The following is a 23,771-nucleotide window of genomic DNA, read 5'->3' as shown; positions in this document are numbered from 1 at the left end:
AAGCGAACATCAGCAAACTTCTTTGGCATATATACCCAAGAGTGACTTGTTAGAATGGGCATAAATTACCATCACTCAGAGAGGTAACAGCTCCAATAGAGTATAGGACATTAATGGGGAAATTATTTAAGAGAATTGAGAGGAAGGGCTCTAGAGATTCCGGCAGCTATTTGGATGTGAGTGCTCAAAGAAAACATGAATAGGCATCAAACCTCACCTGAGTAGCCAGAGGTAGCTCACTCTACGGCTGATGATACCGGTATTCAAAGTAGAGAGTTGGCATTGTGAGGCATGTAAAAGAATGTTAGAGCCATGAGCAGCCAGAAGAGGTAAGAAAGGGGTGTTCTCTGGAGACTTTGAGGACATTATGAACATCAGAGTGTGGAAAGAAAAAACTGTGCTTTGTATTATCTCACATTATGTCTATAACTATCTGTGTTTGTCTATGCATGACTGTGTCTGTGTCTGTGTCTGTGTCTGTGTCTATGTATGTCTGTGTCTGTGTCTGCGTCTGTGTCTGTGTCTGTCTATGTATGTCTGTGTCTGTGTCTGTGTCTCTGTCTGTGTCTGTGTCTCTGACTGTGTCTGTGTCTGTGTCTGCATCTGTGTCTCTGACTGTGACTGTGTCTGTGTCTGTGTCTCTGACTGTGTCTGTGTCTGTGTCTGCATCTGTGTCTGTGTCTCTGACTGTGACTGTGTCTGTGTCTGTGTCTCTGACTGTGTCTGTGTCTGTGTCTTTGGCTATGGCTATGGCTACAGCTATGGTTATGTCTGTCTATGTTCATGTTTGTCTATATCTATCTATATATCCTGTTCAATTTAATGAATTTAATTTACGGCCAACTTACTGAAAGCAAGGACTCTCCAGGAGGCTTACAAGTGATCAAGTGACTGTTCCTGCCCTCAAGTGACTTTTTAGCTAGAAAATTATCTCTTGCTGCCTTAAATAGTCATCTAAAGTAATGAGCCTTGTTCCTCTTTAATTGTGCCATCCATCTTGGATGAATCCAAACACCCCGAGGGCAATTATGGAGACTGGTTTTCCTGCACAACCCCAGACCAGACAGTTTGTTTGTCCTGACAGATGGAATTCCCACATTACTAAGAGATTGTCAAAGAGAGCAAAGGTTGCAACTATTGGCAAGGAGCAGTATAATGGGCCAAAAGATTTTCTGGGCATGTATAAAAGGACAGTTGATGGCTCTTAAGATTATGTGCCGATTTCTTACCCAACATGCTCTGTCTCATTTCCTCTTCAGACTCAAAATGGAACAATGAGGCCTGACACGTTCTCAGTGACTGGCAGAATGAACATTGTGAAAGTCAATCTCTTGGATGGAGTGTAGAACTTCGTTTCAGTGGGAGAGCTTTTGTCTAGCATGCATGAGGTCCAGGTTTTACCCATAACACTAAAAACAAATAACACTGCTATAAAACATTAAATTCAAACAAGGTCATGCTCATATGAGACCTCACCTATACAGGAGCAATATGACTCTCCTACTTCTAAATGAAATGTGTTCTGGGCTTCTGGAAACATCTAACAGTTTAAATTACAGGTGGAGACAAGGCAGCCATGCAGAGTTGAATATAACTTAAGACTAAGTGAGCTCAGCACACTAGTGTGCATTTTGAAAAAAAAAAAAAAGCCATTCAGAATAGTGGTAATACTACAAAGAAAATTTAAACCTCGAAGGCTAGCTTGCTCCAAAACATAAAAATGCTTAGACTTCACATTGTTTGGAATCGTTAGCAGCAGGGCAGATTTCATTTTGGATAAGAGCAATTTGAAGAGGGAAAGCTAAGATCTCCACTTAGAATTCCACCTTCAAGTGATCATCACATGTGTGACATTTCTGTTAGCTACACTCAGTCCTCAATTAATCAGAACATCCTAGAAAGGGCTATTCTGCAAAATTGTATTTCCATGTTAGTTGAAGATTAAGTAGGAATGTAAGGAATGTAAGTTGAAATCTATAAAATGGATACACTGCAAGCTGATAAATCACCTTAGAAAGCACAGTATAGTAAGGAGACAGGTCCTTCCCTGATACTGGGGTCCTCTGCCCCTCAGAGTCACCATTCCAACATGCACCCACATTCTGCAATGCTGAGTGGGTAGCAGAGTAAGCGGGATGTTTGTGAAATCAAAGCTATCTGCTAAAAATGCTTTTTAAAAGGAATAACGAAACTATCCAGGAATGGTGGCTCACGTCTGTGACCTCAGCATTTGGAAGGCTGAGGCAGGAGCATTGTGATCTCCAGGTCAGACTAGACTACAAGGCCATCCTAGGTCACATAGTAAAACCCTTTCTGCAAAATCAAATAAACAAATTAACAGTAGTCACATTTTTCTGCATTTTACCCAAAAGTGTTGAGAGAGATTTCCATTGAATGAGAGTTCTAATTAACCAAAGTCTGTTTAGCCCTCACTTGTATATATATTTTAACAAGAAAGATTTTTAAAATATAAAATTTCAGTCAAAGCACTGGCCACCCTGTGCCTTTTTAATCCCACTCTTCATTAAAAAGCAAGTAAGTCCTTGGGAAGTTTGCTTTAAGAGTACCAGCCTAGACTTTGCTGTTTCCAGGACACTGCTCAGAGTAACAATGTCAAGTCTGTTGAAAGTCTTCACACTACAGATGAGTCGTGTTTGAAGAACAAGCCTGTGTAATTTAATAACTGATGGTCTGGGCCCTCTGACTAGATAGCACTGTCCAAGATGCAAAGAGCTATCTTTCTTTGGGGTTTCCCTTACTCTATGAACCTACATGTGGTCATGTAGCCAATATTGCCTTGCTGTCTAGGCTATACATGCTCTGTATGATATTCTAACACCATGAACTGATTAAAGAGGTAAAGATGATCTCCTTGGATCACTGAAGTGTCTCATTGACAGGAACAAAGGACAACTAGAAATAGTTTTTTCTTCCCTGTTTACTGTTGTTACCCTTTAAAAATTAACAACAAATGAAAAACAAAAGACATTGCTATGTAGCCTAGATTGACCTCAAACTTATCCTCTTCCTCAGCTGCCTGAGTGTCTGGGTTATGGGCATGTACCATACACTCAATAAAAATGTTAAATTTAAGCACCCACATGTTTACATATGAACTAATTAGATCATCACTGATCTGGAAGCCCAAAGTTGAGGAACATTCCTTGGCAAAGTGACTCCACCTTCTTCAAAGTCAGCAAATGGTTGTTGTTTCTGATAGTTTCCCTTCCTCCAGCCAGGAAAGGTGACTTCAATCCTTTGAATGAGAATAGCCCCATAAGCTCCTGTTCTTGAAGGCTTGGTTCCCAGGTAGGAAGGAGGCTTTGAGGATTCAAATACCCATGATCAGGCCAGTTCCCTGATAAACATCTGCAATTTGGGGATTAGATTGGAACTCTCCACTATTAAATCCAGTACCATACCTACTTGCCTACTTCCATGCTTCCTGTCTTGGCATGATGATTATGGACTAATCCTCTGAAACTTTATGCAAGCCCCCAATTAAATGCTTTCTTTTATAAGCTGCCTTGGTCATGGGATCCCTTCACAGCAATAGAATAATAAATTGGACAGTGATCCTCCCTCAGGACTCATATAATTATAGCGGGGGCCTCTGGAGAATTCATCATCATTTTCCTTCTCAAGGCTTGTTTCTAACTCACCCCTGTAAAGTCCTTTTGCAAAATGTAACACAGTCACAAGTTCCTGAAATTAAGGGAGGGGTACTCTTTGAGGGGTTATGATTAGAACATTCCTCATGGGGCAGGCTAATGTTGCAGAAACTTCTGAGAGGGGCTGAGGTAGAACGAGGATGCCCCGTGGCATGGTGAGAGGAAGAAGGTGAGGTGTGCTGGCTCAGGAATATGAAGGGAAACAAGATGCCTTAGTGGGGTACTTGCTGCAGCGCCGTCCCCCATCGCATCATGAGCTAGGGCAAGAGAGGACACTTTCCTTCATAATTTAGAAGAAGCCCATTTCCATCCATGGATTAAACCTTCAATCCCAGAACCTCTTGGAGGAGGTCAAGTATGCCCATGGATTTCTAACAAAAGAAGTGACACAATTAAAAAGATATTTGGGCCATAACCACAAAATTATAGGAAATACAGACGACAGTAAAGTATCCATCATAACCAAAACAAAGAACTCTTTCCAAAGTGCTCTCTCCAAAGGGGTACAGGAAGATGATGTAGTTTTAAAGACTTTTGAGACTCCAGACAATGGCTTTGGCTATAAAGATGTATAGTAGTCTATTTTTATTGCTATTTCTAAAGAAGGCTGAGTAATGAGGTTTATTTTGGCTTGTAGCTTTGGTTCACTGTTGAGGGGCCATGGTGACATTAACATTCTTGCTGGCAGAATCTTAAGGTGTCATAAAATATTACATGGCAAAAAAGATAGAGGATATGCTGTGTCTTCTGGTCTCTGCCGATTATAATAAAGCCATATAGCATTCACTGATGGCTCTACTCTGATTATCCAACGTTAATTAATGTCCAATAGCCTTGCCTCTGAATACCATGATCAGATTAGTTCTCCAATCCTAAAACTGGAGATTTAATTTAAATACAGGAACCTGAGAAGACAAACTTAGACCACAGATGAGCCACATCAGGGTGCTTATCCTGCAGACAGAAGTTCTGGTGGGGTTGTTTTTTGTGTTTGTTTGTTGCTTTCTTTCTTGTATTTCCCCCATTGTTCTCATTGGGCTTTACATATGTCTAGAAACACCCTATGTTTGAGTCAGAAGAGAAAAAAAAAATCAATTCCTCTTCCACTCAGGGAAACAGCACAATGTCAACCGTCAAATCTGGAGACAAACATATGAGTAGTAAGAATTATTGACAAGAGATATAGTGATCTTGGGAAAGGTGGCGTGTAGGGGACATCTGAAGCTGCTGCCCTGGAACCACCTGGGTACTCACACCATGTCTGAGTGACCTCAGCTGCCAACACTCAACAGAGAGACACTGAAAACCAGAAATTACTGGAGACTAATACCAAAGCTTAGGGTGCTGCTGAGGCACCTTGAGGCCAGGGCCCTCAGGCCCTTCACTGTCATGAAGGTCTGTTTGTTGCTTTCTTTCTTGTATTTCCTTCATCAGGCCTGCCATGATGTCTCTATGCATAGCCCTGTACAATTTCTCTTCAAAGCAACCCTTGGCTTCATAAAAACCTGCTTCACACACATACAGGCTGTGATATGACTTAGACCCTGAAACTTCCAGATGCCTATGTTATTATAGAGGGATTCCCAAAATAACACAAACTAGCAGGGAACATACCAGTTCTCATCCAGTCAATATGAGCAGAGGGCACAAATGCGATGCTGTTGATGAATTTCTGGTCTAAAACCTGTGCTAATTTATAAACATCAGAGTAGCTTCAAAGAAGACAGTGTTGCTCTTTAATTAAGATTCCTGTGGGATCTGTGAGCAGCTCTCAGGCTCTCCCTATGGGTTCTCAGCCAGTGACATTAGCTAGGCTGCTCATTTCCTTATATGCCATAGTCCTGCTTCCCAAGCCTTGCTTGCCACTGTTGTGGCTTCTCTTCTCTATAAGAAGGACATCAAAGGGAGGAGAAGCCCTTGGTCCTGAGAAGGCTTCATGCCCCAGTATAGGGGAATACCAGGACACGGAAGGGGAACTGGGTGGGTTAGTGAGCAGGGGGAGAAGGGGATGGGATAGGGTGTTTTCAGAGGGGAAACCCGGAAAGGGGGAAAACATTTGAAATGTAAATAAAAAAATCCAATAAAAAAGTAAACTGAAATACCATCTAAAAGCTATTTTATGCTGTTATCATCTATTTTAAAAATTATTTTATATACATGAGCACTGTGCCTGCATATATGTCTGAGCACCACTCAAGTGTCTGGTACCCACAGGAGCTAGAAGACAGCATCGAATCCCCTGGGATTGGCATTTTAGATAGTTGTAAAACACCATTTACATAATTGGAATAAAACTGGAGTCTTCTAGAAGAACAGCCAGTGCCCTTAATTGCAGAGTCATCTCTCCAGCCTCATTCTTAGGTGCTTTTTCTACTCTAAATATGAATTAGGTCGTTAATGTTATGTGTCCTGAGAACCTTGTTATAGTATTATTTTATTATATATGTGTATAATGGATGTATTATACATATTTGCATCTTCCCTTTTAATTATATGATGCATAGTGTCTTTTTGTTTTGAATTTAGTTACTTTAATCTCAAATTTTATTCAAAGGCTTTGGATGTTACTGCTTTATAAGTTTCTCATTTCAGTTTCAAATAGATTAAAAACCCATGCTTTAATGTTAAAAACAAAACAAAACAAAACAAAACAAAACAAAGAAGGTATCTGACCCCCAGAAAGCAGGACAGTGGCACTAGGGAGTTAAGTCCCCATGAACCTAAAAGCATACCTATAGACAGCTGCCTCAGCCTTTTCATGCTCTGTGTATAGAACATTCTATAGGATGTTCTATATCTCTCAAGGTTCTCCAGCAGGACTGAGTCTCAGTTGCCCCTTGCTGGGCCCTCTTGGTTGTATGCCTTTCTTTCTTTACTATTACTCTTCCCTTATGTACTTGATAGTCAATATAAAACAGGTCAGAGAGATTGGCAACATATTGCTGTGTCATTCTGGTGGCTACAAGTCCAAGGTCAAGGTATCCTTAGGCTTGCTCTATTCAAGGCCTCTGTCCTTCACACTGTGCCCTAATACGGCTCTTCCTCCAAACACACACTCCTGGAATCTCTTTGTCTTTGTACATCAGTCCCATTGGAGTAGAGTTCTGTCTTCAAGGCCATCATTGCATGCTTGTCACCTCTTTAAAGTGCTCTGTCTCCAACCGCGGTCACACCAGAGGTTAGCGCTCCAAGAAGCTCATCTATCTGATCAGGTGTGCGACTGAATATAAAGTACTTCCCAGAGAACCACATGTGTGAGCTTTAATCTTTGGCCAGCAGAGCTAGTTTGGGAAGTTACAGGATGTCAAGAACTATGAACTAGAGTGATGGCTTGGGCCTTGAGGGTGATACCTTTTCCTGCCAGAGCTGCTTCCTCACTTGCCAAAATGTGAACAACCCAGGCTACAGGATCCAGCCTTGCTTACAGTCCTGGATGTACCACCCCCACCCCTGTCACGCCTTCCTCAGCCTTAGAACTCAAATGAAGACAGCTACACCAAAATCCAAAGTTAATACGGAGATAACATTCACACATACACATTCACACTCACCTGGTTTTGCAGAGCAGGGATTTTGCACACCCCAAAGCACTGCTGCACCTGCCAAGTCACAGTCTGGGCAGTCTCAAATAACACCGTGTAAGAATATAGCTGTGAAAGAGATAGCGCTTTCTCCTTAAAGAAAGGAAGGGAGGCAGCACCTCACTTTCTCTATGTCTCCTTTTTTCTGCCTCTCTAATACCTCTGCTCTACTCAAAGGCAGCTAGCTGGGTGTGAGACTCCTTGAATGGTAGGGGGAAATTCAAGAGATGATCAGATCACCCAAGGCCTCTGAGAAGCCTCCTGTCGTGTTTTCGTGGACTGTGTTTAAAGCAGTTCACAGGAATGCTCTCAGGTCCCTTCCATGTGAGCATCTCTGCCCTCATGCTGGCCCCACACCAGTGCACTTCCCAACTCCCAAGCTGGATCAAATCAACATTTTTTATGTGCCTAAAGTTCTGTTGTTGAAAATTAGGAGACATGTGTGCAATGTCATAGTGGTGACTAAAACAAAAAATTCATCTTGCTGGGCTGAATGCATTGTATCCATTTGTTTTAAATCAGAAGACATTTGAACTACAGCCACTAACAGGAGCTACAAAACCCATTGTTTATGCGAAGGCTTTGAAGTCACTGTTCTATGCTTTAGCCAAGAGCCACATCTACCTCAGTTTAGGCTCCTTTGACCTCTTCACAGAATCTGCAATCTCTCTCCTGTGAGGCCTGATGACTTCCTTTGGTGAACCCCACTGCCCACGGCTCCTTTAGTCCAGCTGTCTCCCTGCTGTCTTTTTTCTGTTCTGCTCTTTTCTTCAGCCAGTGTTTTTTTATTCTATTCAGGAAGGTTTTCTCTGACTCAGCTTCTTCATTACCTCTTGCTGGATTCTTTACCCTGTTTTTGTAATGTTACTTCATTTTTTAAAAAAATCTGAGGAGCTGGAGAAATGTCTTAGTTGGGAAAAGCCCTTGTGTATAAACATAAGAACTTGGGTTCAGATACTAGCAGCATATAAAATTCTGGATGTGGTCATATGCATGCCTGTAACCTATAATCAGCGAACTGTGATGTGTGTGTGTGTGTGTGTGTGTGTGTGTGTGTGTGTGTGTGTGTTGGGGGATAGGATACAAGAGGATCTCTGGAGCTTGCTGGCTACTAGCCTTGGTGTAGGTTCAGTCAGAAACTCAAGGGAAGAAAGCTGAGGGTTAGAGAGCAGAGTGTCTGCAGTCCTCCTCTGGCCTCTGAATATGTGAAAATACCTGTATACATACACCACACTCACACAAAAGAAACCCAACTCAACTATACCAAAATAAACAAAACCATTTAAACGACATTATATACATTGTATATAAACTAAATACATTGTGTGCATCCCCCGCAGCCTTGCAGGACTCCCCTTGATGCAAAGGTGTCTAAGAGTCTACAAATTCAAAGGAGTGCTGATCCTTGACATAGGGTCCAGTGCGTGGGCAAATGCAGCTGCTACTCAACCCTTCACATAGCAGAATTCCCCACATGTTTACCTCCCTGTGACCCCCCAGGCAAAAGGGTAGGACTCAAGCAGTTCTCAGAATTGCCTTAAGCTAGGGACGATGAGGCTCAATGTTTGATGAATAGTCCAGCTCCATTCACCTTCCAGGCACTCCAGATTTCTCCAGTGTGTTACATTCCAGGTGTTGCCTGCAGTAACCTGCTTGATAACATACCTTTGATTGCCACCCATGTTCTTCCTTTCTCTCCTCTCGCCCACTGCCCATGCTTCCTGGGATCCCTTTCTCAAATGGTCTTACACTCTAAGCTTTGTGTGGTGCTTATGGAGGAACCCACGTGAAGACGCTCTAAGAAGACTAAAAGCATCTGAATTGGAAAGGACAGTTTAGCAATTGTACAGGACCTCTTAAATTTGTAATTCCATGGCTTGCAGTTGACACTGAGATAGTTCAGACAGGTCACTCCTTTGTGCTTCTATTTCAGTAGTTCCCAACCTGTGGGCTGTGACCACCTTTGAGTGTCAAACAACCCTTGACACTGGTTATCTAAGACCATCCAAAACCACAGAAATTTGCATTATGATTCATAATAGTAGCAAATTTACAGTTTGAAGTAGCAATGAAAATAATTTAATGGTTAAGGGTGACCACAGCACAAGGAACTATATTAAAGGATCACAGCCTTAAAGAAGATTGAGAACCACTGCTCTATTGTATGAGAAGTGTTTGTGTTAAAGCAAATTTTCATGATACAGTATCCCTGTGGATTCTCCAAACAAATCTATGCTGTGAAAAGGAGAAGATGTTTATAATCTCATTTACATTGTGAGGCTGTGGGCAATGGAGAAGGCGCTGTTCCTGTTATATGTTTCTCCACAGAACATTCTCATCCTGCATATTTTATGAGTAAAGGCACTGGCACCCTTACTTCTTAAGCTGCCTTCTAAAAATGCTGTTCAGCAGAGTCTTGGACAACACTTAAGAGAGTTTCCCAGAGGACCAAGGAGGCTTTATTTACTGTCTAATGTAATGATGATGAGGACTCTTTCCAGTACAATAGTTGCCCAAGCTTATTTGCTTCAACCCACAGTAATAATCAAGTTCCCTGAACTCTGAATTCCTCCGTGGGCATGGAGACTCTGGGTGCACGAAATCTACCTGGGTCATTCTGTATTACCTATGGGACTCAGGAGGCCAGATGGCCAAAAACTAAAGCCAACGTGACTCTCACTGTGAGCACTAAAGGCTGTATCATGTTGTGCCCCCCCCCACACACAAAATGCATGGAATCGTTGAAGTTCTCTTTGTAGCTCACAAACCAGGTGAGATGTTGGTATTTAATACTGGGAAAATGTATTGGATGTCGTGTCTTTGGTATTACAAATAAAATGAGAGGACACTCACTGTACAGTGTTTTCTACTGAACAGGGACATGAACTACAGTAGACATTAAAGACCCAGATCCAAGCTATGAACCTTGAGATTAGTCAAATGTTCATATTTTGAACAGAAAAGGATCTAGGGACTGCTTATTTTTGTTTGTTATTATTTCTTATTTTTTCTCCCCCTCCTCTCTTTTGACAGTTTCCTTTTTTCTTTTCTTTCTTTCTTTCTTTCTTTCTTTCTTTCTTTCTTTCTTTCTTTCTTTCTTTCTTTCTTTCTTTCTTTCTTTTTTCTTTTTCTTTTTTTTTTTTTTTTTTTTTTTGAGACAGGGTTTCTCTGTGTAGTCCTGGCTGCCCTGGAACTCACTCTGTAGACAAGGCTGGCCTTGAACTCAGAAATCCACCTGCCCCTGCCTCCCAAAAGCTGGGATTAAAGGCGTGTACTACCACCACCCAGCTTGACAGAGCTTCTATGAATCCAGTTTAACCTTTAACTGCCTTAGGCCCCCAAGTGTTAGGATTACAGCCCCACCACACCCTATTTCTGCCTTTATATAAGTCCTAGGGGAATAAAAGATGTGCATCACTGTACAAAGTACTCACCATAGACCTATTAGAAGCAGGAAAATTCAGTGTTTGGAATACAACATCACAAACCATTGTCCTGAAATGGAACACTGTCTATACAGTGAATGACAGATGTGGTCTTTTAAAAAAAAGACATAACCACCATTCCCATAAAGTTGATAGCCAGCATGTGCACAAGCAACACATTTGCATGATAACCAAGAGCTACCATACCAGAAACAAAAACCACAAATGTTTTTAAAGTGTCAGATGATGTCATGCAAACTAACTTTATAAGAGCCTTCTTCATATTGTGAGACTTCAGCCGTTCACAGAAAATGTGAATTGCAGACTGTCCTTTCAAAAGTGAAGGTGGTTACACTGAGGTCACAATCCACATTGCTACTTTAGACAAGATGAAATTATTATTGTGTGGTAGAATAATTTTTAGAAAAACTCACAAATTCAGCAAGGCTACACTGTTTTCATGTCTTAGAGACAGTTTTGAAGAACTAAGCTTGGCAATGTAAGTTTCTGGTGTGACTCGGATTAAAGCTACCACTGAAATGTCAGCTAAGCAACAGAAGGTCTGCTGTCAGCATGCAAAGCCAAGGAAGCCAGACTGTGTCAAAACATCACATGCTCTGGCCACACACTGCACATTACCCTATCTGATTGTTAAAAGGTAATGGCTCTTATATTTCATATTGTTCAATATTTCATATTGTTCAAACATACTTCATATTGTTTGGAAAGTATCTCCTTCCCGGTGGTAATTAAAACTAAGGTATTTAGCAGTCATCCGCTAAAGCTCGATGTTCATTATGATATTGTCAAATAAAACGTGTTTTCCTCTTTTTGTATCAAGTTTTTTAGTTAGTCTATGTACAGTGGTATATACTTGTAGTCTCAGCACCGAAGAATCTGAGACAGGAGGATTGGGAGTTTGAGGCCACTGTGAATCATGAAGCAAGTTCAGGACCATCCTGAAAGGCATAGTGAAAATACATTTCCATTAAATGGAAATCTCTTCTCCAAAATCTTTAATGTGTTTAGTTGAAAGTTAAAGCTAATTAGAACATCCACCGAAATGTTTTTAGTGAAATAAACATTTAGAATTATTGCCAAAATAATATTTTAGTCTTTTCTGGTGCTATATGAAAGTATCTGCAAGATAAAAATATTCTGAAGAATCCTTATTTCATACACTTTAAATTTTCTATATTCCTGATCATAATATTATACCCTCACATTTGCACAAATTGCTATGTAATAAATGACCCCAGAATTTTGTTCTGAAAGCAAGATACATGCATGACCTTAATGCCAAGCACAGTCTCGCAGGGGCCTCTGGACACAGATCTCCATGAGTGTATATCTGTGTTCATGGATCCACGGTAAAGGGAATGACCAAAGAACCTCATAGGTTTTTGAGACCAGCTCTGTGATTAGCATGAACTTGTTTGCAGGACTGGGGCTCACTTGGGCTGGTGGACTGATGATTAGCTGTTTGTTACCGATTACTAGTGTTTAACTGTTTCCAATCATGTTGAAACAGTTCATGCGCTAGAAAAGCTGAGACAGGAAACCAACAAGTCGATAATTTTAGGAAGTTCCTGCAACTAACCAGATTCACTAGGCCTCTCCCTCTCCAAGAATAAACACTAAAGACCTCTGAGGCCACTCTCAAACAAGGCAAGCTTCAGAGACTCTCTGAAAAGGCCAGATGCCAGGAAGAGGCAAAAATGAGCTGAGCCACTAGGAAAGGCCACTCTCCAGCCTGCCAAGCCACCTGCAGGCTGAGCGACGTTCTTCAGCTTCCCAGCCTTTGTGAGCTGTCACGGATGCTGAGGTGGGCTTTGGTGACACAGCTGTCTTTGAGTCATTTATGCTTTTGTAAGTAGCCCCTCACACATACTCCTGTAAGTAACCTCAAATAAACCACACTGGTTCACCAAATTGGATTTTGGTGTTATTCATACTTTGTCTGTCATGGCAGGGTGGGGGTTGCATCTTCTCTGGAAAAGCCTCTCATGCAAGTGTTCCTCTGTGTTCCTCTTAAGTGTTCCTTTACATGGGTAAGTTAAATGATTTCAGACTAAAGCAAACATTTTCTATAACTTACCTTTTCCGTATTCTGTTTGCAGATACAAGTTACAACTCCTGATCAGGAGAAGGATCTCAAGTAAGGGGCCTTGATCCTGGAGGATGTGGGTCACTGACATCATCGGGGAAACTGCTTACTGGAGCTTTTTATAAAGAACACTCATGCTTCTATAATCCAAATTTTCCTGATCTATATAACTTTCTATCCAGCAGATAGCAAGACATTGACTCAAACAGTAGGCTGCTATAGTTTGTTAGTTCCTTTCTGTTGCAAGATATTTCCTATTCATTTACATCGAGGCAGTGAGAGGCCAGTGATTGGAGGGGAGAAGGAGCTAAGAGAAGTGAGGGGCGGAGAGAGAGGCAGAGAAATAGGCTTAGTGGACGAGTCCAGAGGAGGGGAAGGGAGACACGGATATCCAGATGGCTTCAGACGGATTTCTGGTGTTTTGGAGAGGTTAGAAATATTGGGATAAGACTTTATCACTGTAAATTGGCATTATGTAATTGGGAGTTTTATATACATAAATATATTTGGTTAACTATTCAAGTTTAAGAGTCATGCTTCACCTGATACTTGGAAGGAGTGGGTGCTGGGCAAAAGCATGGGACTCCCACTGTTTACAGAGTCTATGGTGAAAAGGAAATGCAGCTGGGAAAGATTGGCTTGGCGGTGACAGTGAGAGCTGACCTGAGCGAGACCCACCGGGACTTGGTGCAGAGGCATGCGTGGTGGGGTAGAACTCTTTGTTAATTATTTACTCCAACACCTTTCCAGATTCATGCTGATGATGTTGAGATGGAAGCAGACAGGGCCTTTGGGAGAAGACTGGGCCAGGAGAGTTCTGCACTAGTGCATGGATTCAGCCCTGATGGATAGATAGATGGATTACGAGGATAATTACAACATCTCTTCCTGGAAGACATACTCTGTCTTCTCTGCTATGCCATGACCCAGCAGTGGTTCCTTACTAGATGTTGAGCTACTGCCAGATCTCTTTTCTCCAGATCATTAGATAAATAAACTTCTACAACAGAAAACAGATTAAAACACAAAAGTGGATGATAGATCTTACCTGTTACCAAAATGAAAAGAGGAAATGTCTTGCTGGCTGGCATTTTGTAGCCATTCAAGTCAAGCATAGGTAGCAATGGCAGTGACTGAGGGTCTGGTGCTTTCTTGGGGTCTAGGGGTAGGCTAAAAATGTGCCTCACCATACCTGGAAATGATGAGCCCTATTTACTCAGTGTAATATACAAGAGGTGCTGAACTCTTCTATAATCAGTTCTTACCCTTGGCTATCAGTTTCTTACCAGGTCACACTGCATATGAAATGATCTTGAAGGGCAAGAGAGTGTCTTCCCCATATTGAAGTTAGCTATAGCAGGTCATTTTTCCCTGGACCTTTCCCCACTGGCTTCACCACCTGGGTTGTTTCCAAGATGATTAACTGTTATGCCTTGGCTTCCAGACCTGTCACTCGGCTGCTACTGAGCTGCCCACCAGAAAGGTCCAAGTCTCCACTTTACATATAAGCAACAACTTCAAGAAAAGCCACTTGGGTGAAGCTTGATCACCTGCCAGTCATCACTGCTAATTAAAACAACAGCTGCTTGCTGGAGTCAAACAAATCACTGGATATACATGTGTCAAAATGTTCATTGACATGAAAAAGTGAGTCTCATGTGTGAATAGGTCCCAGTGTGCAGAATGCATAGAAGGAAATAACAGTCACAATTCTGGGGGATGAGGTTGGTGGGAGGCTTTTAAGAATTACCCATACAGAGATGCTGAACATTATCACTTGAAATATGTATGTGTTTCAGACTCATTACAAATGAAAGCCCTACTCCCTCCCCTCCCCCCCCACAAAAAAGTTAAATTGGGATTTCAGCCAGCTCTCCTGAGACCTGAGTAGATGTTGGTGATTGAGTGGCAGGAGCAATCAACTCACAGTGAGATTGGAGCTGCCGTCTCTCCTCACATGGATTCTGATGGGGAGTTCTGCCAAGCTATTTTGAGGCTGTGCACATTAAGTAAAAAATCAAGACTATTCTTATCTCAAGTGTACAAGCTTCTATTACACTAAACCCAAGGCTGAAGAGCAGAGTAAGATTCTGGGTCCTTCCCTTCCTTCTGAGGAGTCCCTCCCAGGCTTTAGAAATCACCCTCGACACAGAACAGGACGAATTCTGAAAGACAGTAAATAGATGTTTATTCTGCAAACAGATAACAGTGAATCAGAAGTCAGATCCTTGAAGCCAAAGAGATGTGAGATTTCCTTTCCTAGGAGCTCCTTACACATGTATTTTTCCTGACTTCTCAAATGGTTTCGGGATACTGGCAACACCTGGTTTCCTAGTCTCCCTCTATAAGCTCCTGGGATGAATCATTCCACTTCAAATGTAGTCTGGAAGATCCAATGTCAAGGACTGAGATCAGAGGTAGAATGTAGGAGAAACTTGGTTCTGTTTTTCAACCACAAAATATAACAAGTATTTTTTTTTACTTAGTGAGCTTACTATACTCCCCTTAAGTCAATGTGATAAAAGTTCTGTTAGTACTGATAAAATAGAAAATTAAGTTTGTGTTGTCTTCTGATGATCAAACTCATTCCTGAGTTGCAGTATATGATGTATTTGTAGCTAATGCCTCTTTTACTAAATTCTCCACTCAGTATGATGAAGATAGTCTTCCCACAGAAAGCCCTAGGAGAGATCAAGGGGTATTACAGTTGATGGTCTGTTCCATAGCATAGGAAGAGGCATGGGCAAGCATGTGCACACGGGTGCTAACCAGAATCCCCGTCCTTCCCTTATGCTCCAAATTCTGGAAGACAGAGCATCCCATATTCACAACAAGTGGGAAGGATGGTAAAATGATAACACGCAGGGCAAAGTAAAGAAATTGGAGGGAATTCTGGGTAATTCCAACATATCTAGAATTTTCTAGAATAGCTTCCTTTTCCCAGCAATGAGACAAATGTCTTAGTTTCTTTTCCCATTGCTATAATAAAATGTCCTGACAGAAACAGCTTAAGGGAGAAAGTGTTTAAACAGCTGGTCACATCACATTCACAATAAAACAGCAGAGAAGAACAGGGTGATGAGACTCTGCCTAGAACCTGTGACTCTTACTTCATGGAGAACAAACACATATGATTTAGGGTCTAGAGATGGGCATTATCTTGGATTACCCAAATGACCCCTAAGTGTGATCACATGTGTCTTCAAAGGAGGAGATTTGACCCCAGGCAGAAGAGAAGACATGAGATCCTTGGAAACAGAGGAAGCCAAGAGTGGGGCTGGGGTGATCAACTGGCTAGAAGGTGGAAGAAGAGACCAGGGACAAAGGGATGCTGGGAAAAGTGTCTGAAAAGCCAGAGGAATGACCTCTCCTCTCAAGCCTGCAGAAAGAACTTAGCTCACTCACAGAATGTTATCATGTTGTTCATTTATTTGTTTGGGTTTTCTTGTTTGTTTTGTTTTATTTAAGACAGGGTCTTTCTAAGGAGCCATTGTTAGATTGGAACTGTTTAGGTCAGTGGTTCTCAACCTGTGGGTCAAAATCCTTTTGGCGATTGACCCATAACTCTTTCACAGGGGTTGCCTAATACAATCAGAAAACACAGATATTTACATTATGATTTATAACAGTAGCAAATGCTAATTATGATATTGCAGACAAAAGTAATTTTATGGTTTGGGATTACCACAACACCAGGAACTGTATTAAAGGGTCTCAGCATTAGGCCAGTTGAGATGCACTGGTCTGAGTAGACCAGATTGGCCTCAAACTCACAGAAATCTGCCTCTTTAGTGCTATGATTAAATGTGTCCCATCACAGCTAGCCACACAGGATGGTTTTAAACCCTGTAAAACTTTCTTCCACTTTTGGCCTTTCTTAGAACTGTTAGGATACATACAACACTGTTTGAAAACACAAAATTGACAGCTTTTTGGGTAACATACAAGGAAATTCAATAAAGATATCTTTTGACTCATATGAAGCAATAGAATCTAAAACTGGAATGGACCAAAGATATGGATTAGGATCCCTTGACACTTTCAACCAAATGTGGATGGTCCCTTTCAGTCCAAAACACTACCACTGGATGGAAAAACATTTCCCAAGTCCCATCTTCTAAGGAATTAACTACATCAATTTGATTTTTATGTTTATATGCTTTACACTAAAATTTTTTTGAAGAAATGATCCCAGATTGGCTCAGCTATCACTACCATCCTAGATTCCTTCCCTTCTATTATATTTTCCCTCAAATAATTTTTGTGTTTGGTGACACACCGTGGTCTGAATGTGTATGCCACAAGCCACATGTTGAAAACTAATCATAATTATTGTAACTATTGTCCTTGTTAACTTCAATTGTCAACTTGACACACAGGGGAAGAAAGAACCTCAACTGAGGAACTACCTCTTATCAGATTGGTTCATGGATGTTTGTGGGGCATTGTTCTTCTAACAGTTGAAAGGCAGCCCAATCCACTGTAGGCAGTACCATCTCTGGGCAGGTAGATTTACTAAGGCCGAATAAGAAAACAGACAGAGCAAACCAGAGGGATCAAGCCAGTAAGCAGTGTTTCTCTTCTGGTCCCTGTTTCTGAGCCTGTCTAAAGTTCTTTCCTTCCTTCCTTCCTTCCTTCCTTCCTTCCTTCCTTCCTTCCTTCCTTCCTTCTTTCCTTCCTTTGTTTTTTTCTTCCTATCTTTTTTGTTCAGATTACTTATTTTATGTAATTCTGGCTGACCTGGAATTCACAGAGATCTACCTGACTCTGCCCCCTGAGTGTTGGCATTAAAGGTGTATGGCTAGGTCAGTATTTTATCCAACAATAGAAAAGCAAACTAGAACAGACATTCAGAGGTGTCCTTTAAAAAGTGATGAAGTTGTGAAGATCTCTTGAGCAAAATTAGTACATGTGTCAGTTCATTTTGTGAACTGAGCAACTATAGCAAAATACCACAGCTGGCTAACGTATCAGCTAACTAATTCTCACTGGTGGAAGTCCAAAGTCCAAACAGTATAGCCCAGGTTCTGGGAATAGACCTAACATTCCAGTTGGGCAAGTCAATCAATGGGTTAAGGAACTGATCTTAGGGAAGGCAAGTTCACCCTAGGCCACGCTAAAAAGATAAGAATGCTAATTATCCCCTTAGTGAGATAACTTACATTTAGTTCCTAGAATCCCCACCCCCTAGAGCAGTTGCTACAGAGCCTGAGCTTCTTGTCATGACTCAGGAAAGGTGTAACTTGGGTCTTTTGCTTTTTTTTTTCACTTTTCTCTTTCCCTTGGGTGCTGCTAGAGCCCAGCTATGCCCTCTCTGGCTCTCTGAGCTTCCTTCCTATCTCTCTGAAGCTCCTCTTCCTGCCAAGCGTCTGCTCTGCAGTTGTGGCTGACTTCCACCCCGGCTTAACTCAGCCGCGTTCTTCTTTCCCTCCCTCTACTCTGAGCAGCTGCACTGGTTTATAGCTTGTCACTCTGCGGCTTTTCTTTTTAAATCCTAATAAAAGTGTCTTACTGGAGGTCAGCATGCAGAAGAATGCGAATTGATCCATCCTTGTCTCCTTGTACTAAGCTCAAATCCAAGTGGATCAAGGACCTCCACATAAAGCCAGACACTCTGAAGCTAATAGAAAAGAAACTGGGGAAGACCCTTGAGGACATCGGTACAGGGAGAAAGTTTCTGAACAGAACACCAATAGCGTATGCTCTAAGATCAAGAATTGACAAATGGGACCTCATAAAATTACAAAGTTTCTGTACGGCAAAGGACACCATCAAAAGGACAAATCGGCAACCAACAAATTGGGAAAAGATCTTCACCAATCCTACATCAGATAGAGGGCTAATATCCAATATATATAAAGAACTCAAGAAGTTAGACTCCAGAAAACCAAACAACCCTATTAAAAAATGGGGTACAGAGTTAAACAAAGAATTCTCACCTGAAGAACTTCGGTTGGCGGAGAAGCATCTTAAAAAATGCTCAACTTCATTAGTCATTAGGGAAATGCAAATCAAAACAACCCTAAGATTTCATCTTACACCAGTCAGAATGGCTAAGATTAAAAATTCAGGAGACAGCAGGTGTTGGAGAGGGTGTGGAGAAAAAGGAACACTCCTCCACTGCTGGTGGGGTTGCAAATTGGTACAACCACTCTGGAAAGCAGTCTGGCGGTTCCTCAGAAAACTGGGCACCTCACTTCCAAAAGATCCTGCTATACCACTTCTGGGCATATACCCAGAGGATTCCCCACCATATAATAAGGATACATGCTCTACTATGTTCATAGCAGCCCTATTTATAATTGCCAGAGGCTGGAAAGAACCCAGGTATCCCTCAACACATTAGAAACAATGAATTCATGAAATTCTTAGGCAAATGGATGGAGCTAGAGAACATCATACTAAATGAGGTAACCCAGACTCAAAAGAAGACTCATGGTATGCACTCACTAATAAGTGGATATTAACCTAGAAAACTGGAATACCCCAAACATAATCCACACATCAAATGAGGTACAAGAAGAAAGGAGGAGTGGCCCCTGGTTCTGGAAAGACTCAGTGAAGCAGTATTTGGCAAAACCAGAACGGGGAAGTGGGAAGGGGTGGGTGGGAGGACAGGGGGAGAGAAGGGGGCTTATGGGACTTTCGGGGAGTGGGGGGCTAGAAAAGGGGAAATCATTTGAAATGAAGATAAAAAATATATCGAATAAGAAAATAAAAAATAAAAAATAAAAAAAAGTGTCTTTTAACTTTAAAATAAAATGGATGTATTCATTTCACTGGACTTTGGGACTGAGTAGAGCTGTGTAATGGGTAAATTCCTTAGTCAAACATGTAAATAGAAAACTGCTATGTTGTTTTTATTTCTCTGGTTTGATGACAAGTCAGTGACCGGCTTTTCCCACACCCTGTTATGAATTAGATTCCTGTTCTAGTTTGTATCTAAATATCCCATCCCACTTCCCAGCCAGTATGAGGGAAGCAGTTCCTTGGCCATGCGTTCCCCACCATTAGGACCATCTCCTCTGAGCCAAGTAATGGTGTTAAGTGACCATGGACTGAAGGCTCTGAAGCCAGGAGCACCTACAAGGCTTTTTTCATTCAAGTTGATCTCTGCATTTGTCACAGGGCAAAAAGCAAATGCACATGCTGTCCGTGGATAATTCTATTTGTGATTCTTTGCACATAGATTTTGGGTCATAACATTATTGTATATATGACCCCCTGATGTAACAAATGCATTGAGCATTTTCTATTAAATTCACTTTGGTCTTTTCTTGTCTTTTACATGATAGTGCTTGTGTTCATGTAATGATTCCTTTGATGATTTTCTATGCTAAGGAAATTATCTTCCCTCCAAATTTAGGTATCATGTTTATTATCTAAAGTTCTGTGTGTAGATCTTTCCATTCTCTAGAATTCCAAGGTCTAAAGTGAATGAAAGCATATTCTTTTTTACCAAACTTATTTGGACACCCTACTCCCAACCCTCATTGGCTAGTCACCACTCATTCATGAGCCTCTCCCTGCACATCATTGGCTGCTTTGAGCAGAGGCTAGACCTTTTGGGTTTTTTTGTTTGTTTGTTTGTTTTGTTTTTTATCTTTTGTTGCTAGTAAAGAAAGAGAAAGACTGTGGGGAAACCATCCTTTGACCACACCCTGGCTCGGTTTTCCTTCAGCTTTCTATAAGAGTCACTCATGTTGGTCTAGCTGTGCTAGAAAACACCGGAATAGTCTGACAGAGTCAACCATAGACCATGGGGTAGCACTGGGAATTTTTATACTTTAGGAGGGGGTGGGTGCTGTGGATGCAGAAAGAGTAAATGTTAGATGTTATGTCTGGAGCTTGTCTTCTGACTCTACAGCTGAGAGGATCATTCCATCAGCTGAGGAAGGGATAGATACAGCCAGGGACTCTTCCTGAGTGGTGAGTGAGAACTTGGTGGGGAGAACTTACCCATTAGCTGTTTCCCACCTGTGTCTCATTCCTCTCAGAACTTCATAGGTCTTTAAGTGAGACCACCATCAGTCCTTATAAACTATTCTTTTCTGAGAGATTTTTTTTTTAAAACAAAGCTTATATTCTCATTTCTCTGAGAGTTTAATTACTATCCTGCCCCAGGAAAGCCAGTCAAATTAGATGATATCTCAAGCCATTCTAAAAGGAGTGACTTTAGGGCATCTAAAGCTGAACGTCCACACACACCAAAGACATGAAAGACAATCATGATGAACTGAACGTGGAGAGAAGGTCACAAGGTTACATGCAAACTTTTTCCAAACTTAGTCCAGGAAATGTTTCTGTTCCCTTTCAAAGCTCGGAGCCCAGCGGCCACGTCATCCCATGTATGGGTATTTAATGAACTCCTCCATGTCACCCCATGTATGGGTATTTAATGAGTTCCCACTTGTGTGTCCCTTCCTTGCTCCCAGGACCAAGAAGGCACAGTTCTCTGTGAGTTACACCAGAATTCTTTTTAGAGATAGATCTGAGTCCCAGGATCTCAGGATAAACACAACTTTGTTTTTTAAAAGGAAATCATTCTTATTTTATCTGCAACATAGCCATTGTGGATATTCGCTAGGTACAGTGAATATTTCAATCAGTGTATGATGCTGCGGTAAGGATGTCTGGCGTATCCATCACTGCAGACGGTGATCATTACTTTGTGTCTGTTAGGTGTATTCAAATCCGGTGTCTGCCAGGTGTATTCAAATCCTTTCTTGTGTTTTGAAAAACATAATTGATTGTTATCCACCATCACTCCCCGGCTAAGCTACAGAGCATCAGAAGTGACTCTTGTACTCCAGATGTAAGTGCTTGCCTATTATCACCTTCACAACTTTACTTTCTACTCTTTAAAAAAAAATTATCACCTTTGGGATGGATATTCCAAATTTTGTCTATCCTTATTATTTTCTTGATAGTATTTTCAGTACAGAGGGAAATGACACCTCTAATTTTCCTCACACTGATTTAGCAAACATATAGAGTTTTTCTCCACGTCTTTTGTTTTAATTTACTAAATCACTTTACTTATTTATTACACAGCAATAGATAGCTTAGATAGTCCTTGCCCATATAGAATGTATGTTCTAGTGAAGTTGACAAACAAGTGCATAAATTAAAATAGAGACAGGTATTGGTAGATATTAACACATTGATACATATATTTTTATATATTTAGTGCAGAGTCCTGTTATCTGTGTTTACTTGCAGAAGTTCTTATCTGTTTACAAACAACCTGATTCATCAAATGTGAATTTATAAGATATATATAAGGATTCAGATAAGTCTTAGAACTGTTACAGCATCATATTATTTTTGTGTGTCTTTATATTCAACAAATTTATATTCAACAAAATTTTAATGTTCCAAGATCTGTGAGGTGGTGAGGATATAAGGGTGAACAAGGCAAACACTGTTCATCCCCTATTGGAAGTTCTATTTTAGTTGAGAAAGATAGACAACGATTTTAGAAAGAAGTAAATGACAACATATTGGGAGGGTACCAAGTAACCTTGGTTTCTGTTGTTTGTCTCTTGCTATCTGGTTATCTCTACTGCTAACTGCCCTCACTATATCTGACTGGAGCCTGTCCCTCCAGTGATCCTGGTTGTGTCAGAACACCTCAGAGTCCAGCTGTCTCTGTGATCCTGTGATTCTGTGATTCTGTGATCCTGGGATCCTGAGATCCTAGGCATGTTAGAGTTTCTAGGAGTCAAGCTGCCTCTTGGATCCTGAAATCCTGTTATGACCAAGATCCTGACATTCTGCAATCCTAGGCATGTTAGAGCATCTTTGATCCTATGATCCTGGGCCTTAGAGAACCTGAGAGTCAAGCTTCCTCTGGGTATTGTAGAACTGAGTACGGAGCTAGTGCCCAAGGTCTGCTCAGGGCACTAGCTCAGACCAGAAGGAACCTGTGCCATTGGCCAGGTGGGGGTTCCTGTGTGCCTGGATCCTGCTGGTCCCTGTTACTCCAGGTGTTAGGGCAGATGTTGTGGCCTCACTAAGTCTTAAAGAGAGGAATTAATGCCTATGCTAAACATGACTGTACATTTATTTTATTAAATGATTAATGTTTTTTGACAGGACAGGTGAAGTTTTTTTTCCATGTTTTAGTTTTGTTTATGCATCTATGAAAAGTAAATATTCTCTCCTCGATACTCTGGTGATTTAATTTGGGTGATTTCATGGTAATATGCTAATGGAAATATTAATAAATTGGAAAAATAAAATAAATACATCTAGTAGAGCAAAAAGTAGCAATAACAAGACTTTTTGTGGAAACTGATATAATGATCAGAGAAGGTTCTTTGTAGTCAAATAAAAGTTGTACCTCAATGGATAGTGTGTGTGAGTATATAACAATTTGGAACAATATAGAACTAGTGGGAAGTCACACAGGCAAAAAATACAGGCATTGAAAACAAATGTTATATTCTGCATAGTAAGAGATTCTATATGAGAATGATCAAGCCTAAATAAATCAATAAATTTGAGCTTATGGGTAACACAATGCAGATATATTATCATTTATTACTCCCCTTTAACTGAGAAATGATGTGACATCTGGAAATCTGTAGCACTGTGAACTTGTCTTTCACTGTCAATGACTTTGACCTTCATCTCAGAAGTAATTGCCGACAAACCTGACCATTTCAAACACAGCACCTTCCAATGTATGCTACAACTAGAGGCCATAAAGGTTTCTGTGTTGAAGAAAACTTGCATCTTAAAGAATGGAAGTAGCTCTTCAGTTCAATTCCCAAGTTGAGGCTTTTTTCCAGGTGTCTCTAGCTTGTGTAAAGTCAACAAAAATTAACCAGCACAATATGTTATATGCTCTCCCTATATTATATATGTGTATGTGCATCCATATATATATATTTATAAATGTATAGTGGTAAGGGCTACAAATGAAGTGAGATGGGTTTCAGATAGACTATGTCATCTCCTCTCTCTGATTTATGTTCTGCTG

At 41.0% G+C, this 23,771-nt stretch overlaps 1 protein-coding gene across 1 annotated transcript in view; it reads right to left on the bottom strand.

The window, feature by feature from the left end:
* LOC127676134 (uncharacterized) overlaps positions 1-23,771 on the bottom strand; it is a 107,712-nt gene that overhangs the window by 82,500 nt on the left and 1,441 nt on the right. The window lies entirely within an intron of this gene.

The sequence above is a fragment of the Apodemus sylvaticus genome, unplaced genomic scaffold (genome assembly GCF_947179515.1).
Source record: "Apodemus sylvaticus unplaced genomic scaffold, mApoSyl1.1 scaffold_66, whole genome shotgun sequence".
In the NCBI taxonomy this organism is placed as follows: Eukaryota; Metazoa; Chordata; class Mammalia; order Rodentia; family Muridae; genus Apodemus; species Apodemus sylvaticus.
Note: the sequence above shows the minus strand (reverse complement) of the source record. Positions and strands in the feature narration are given on the sequence as shown.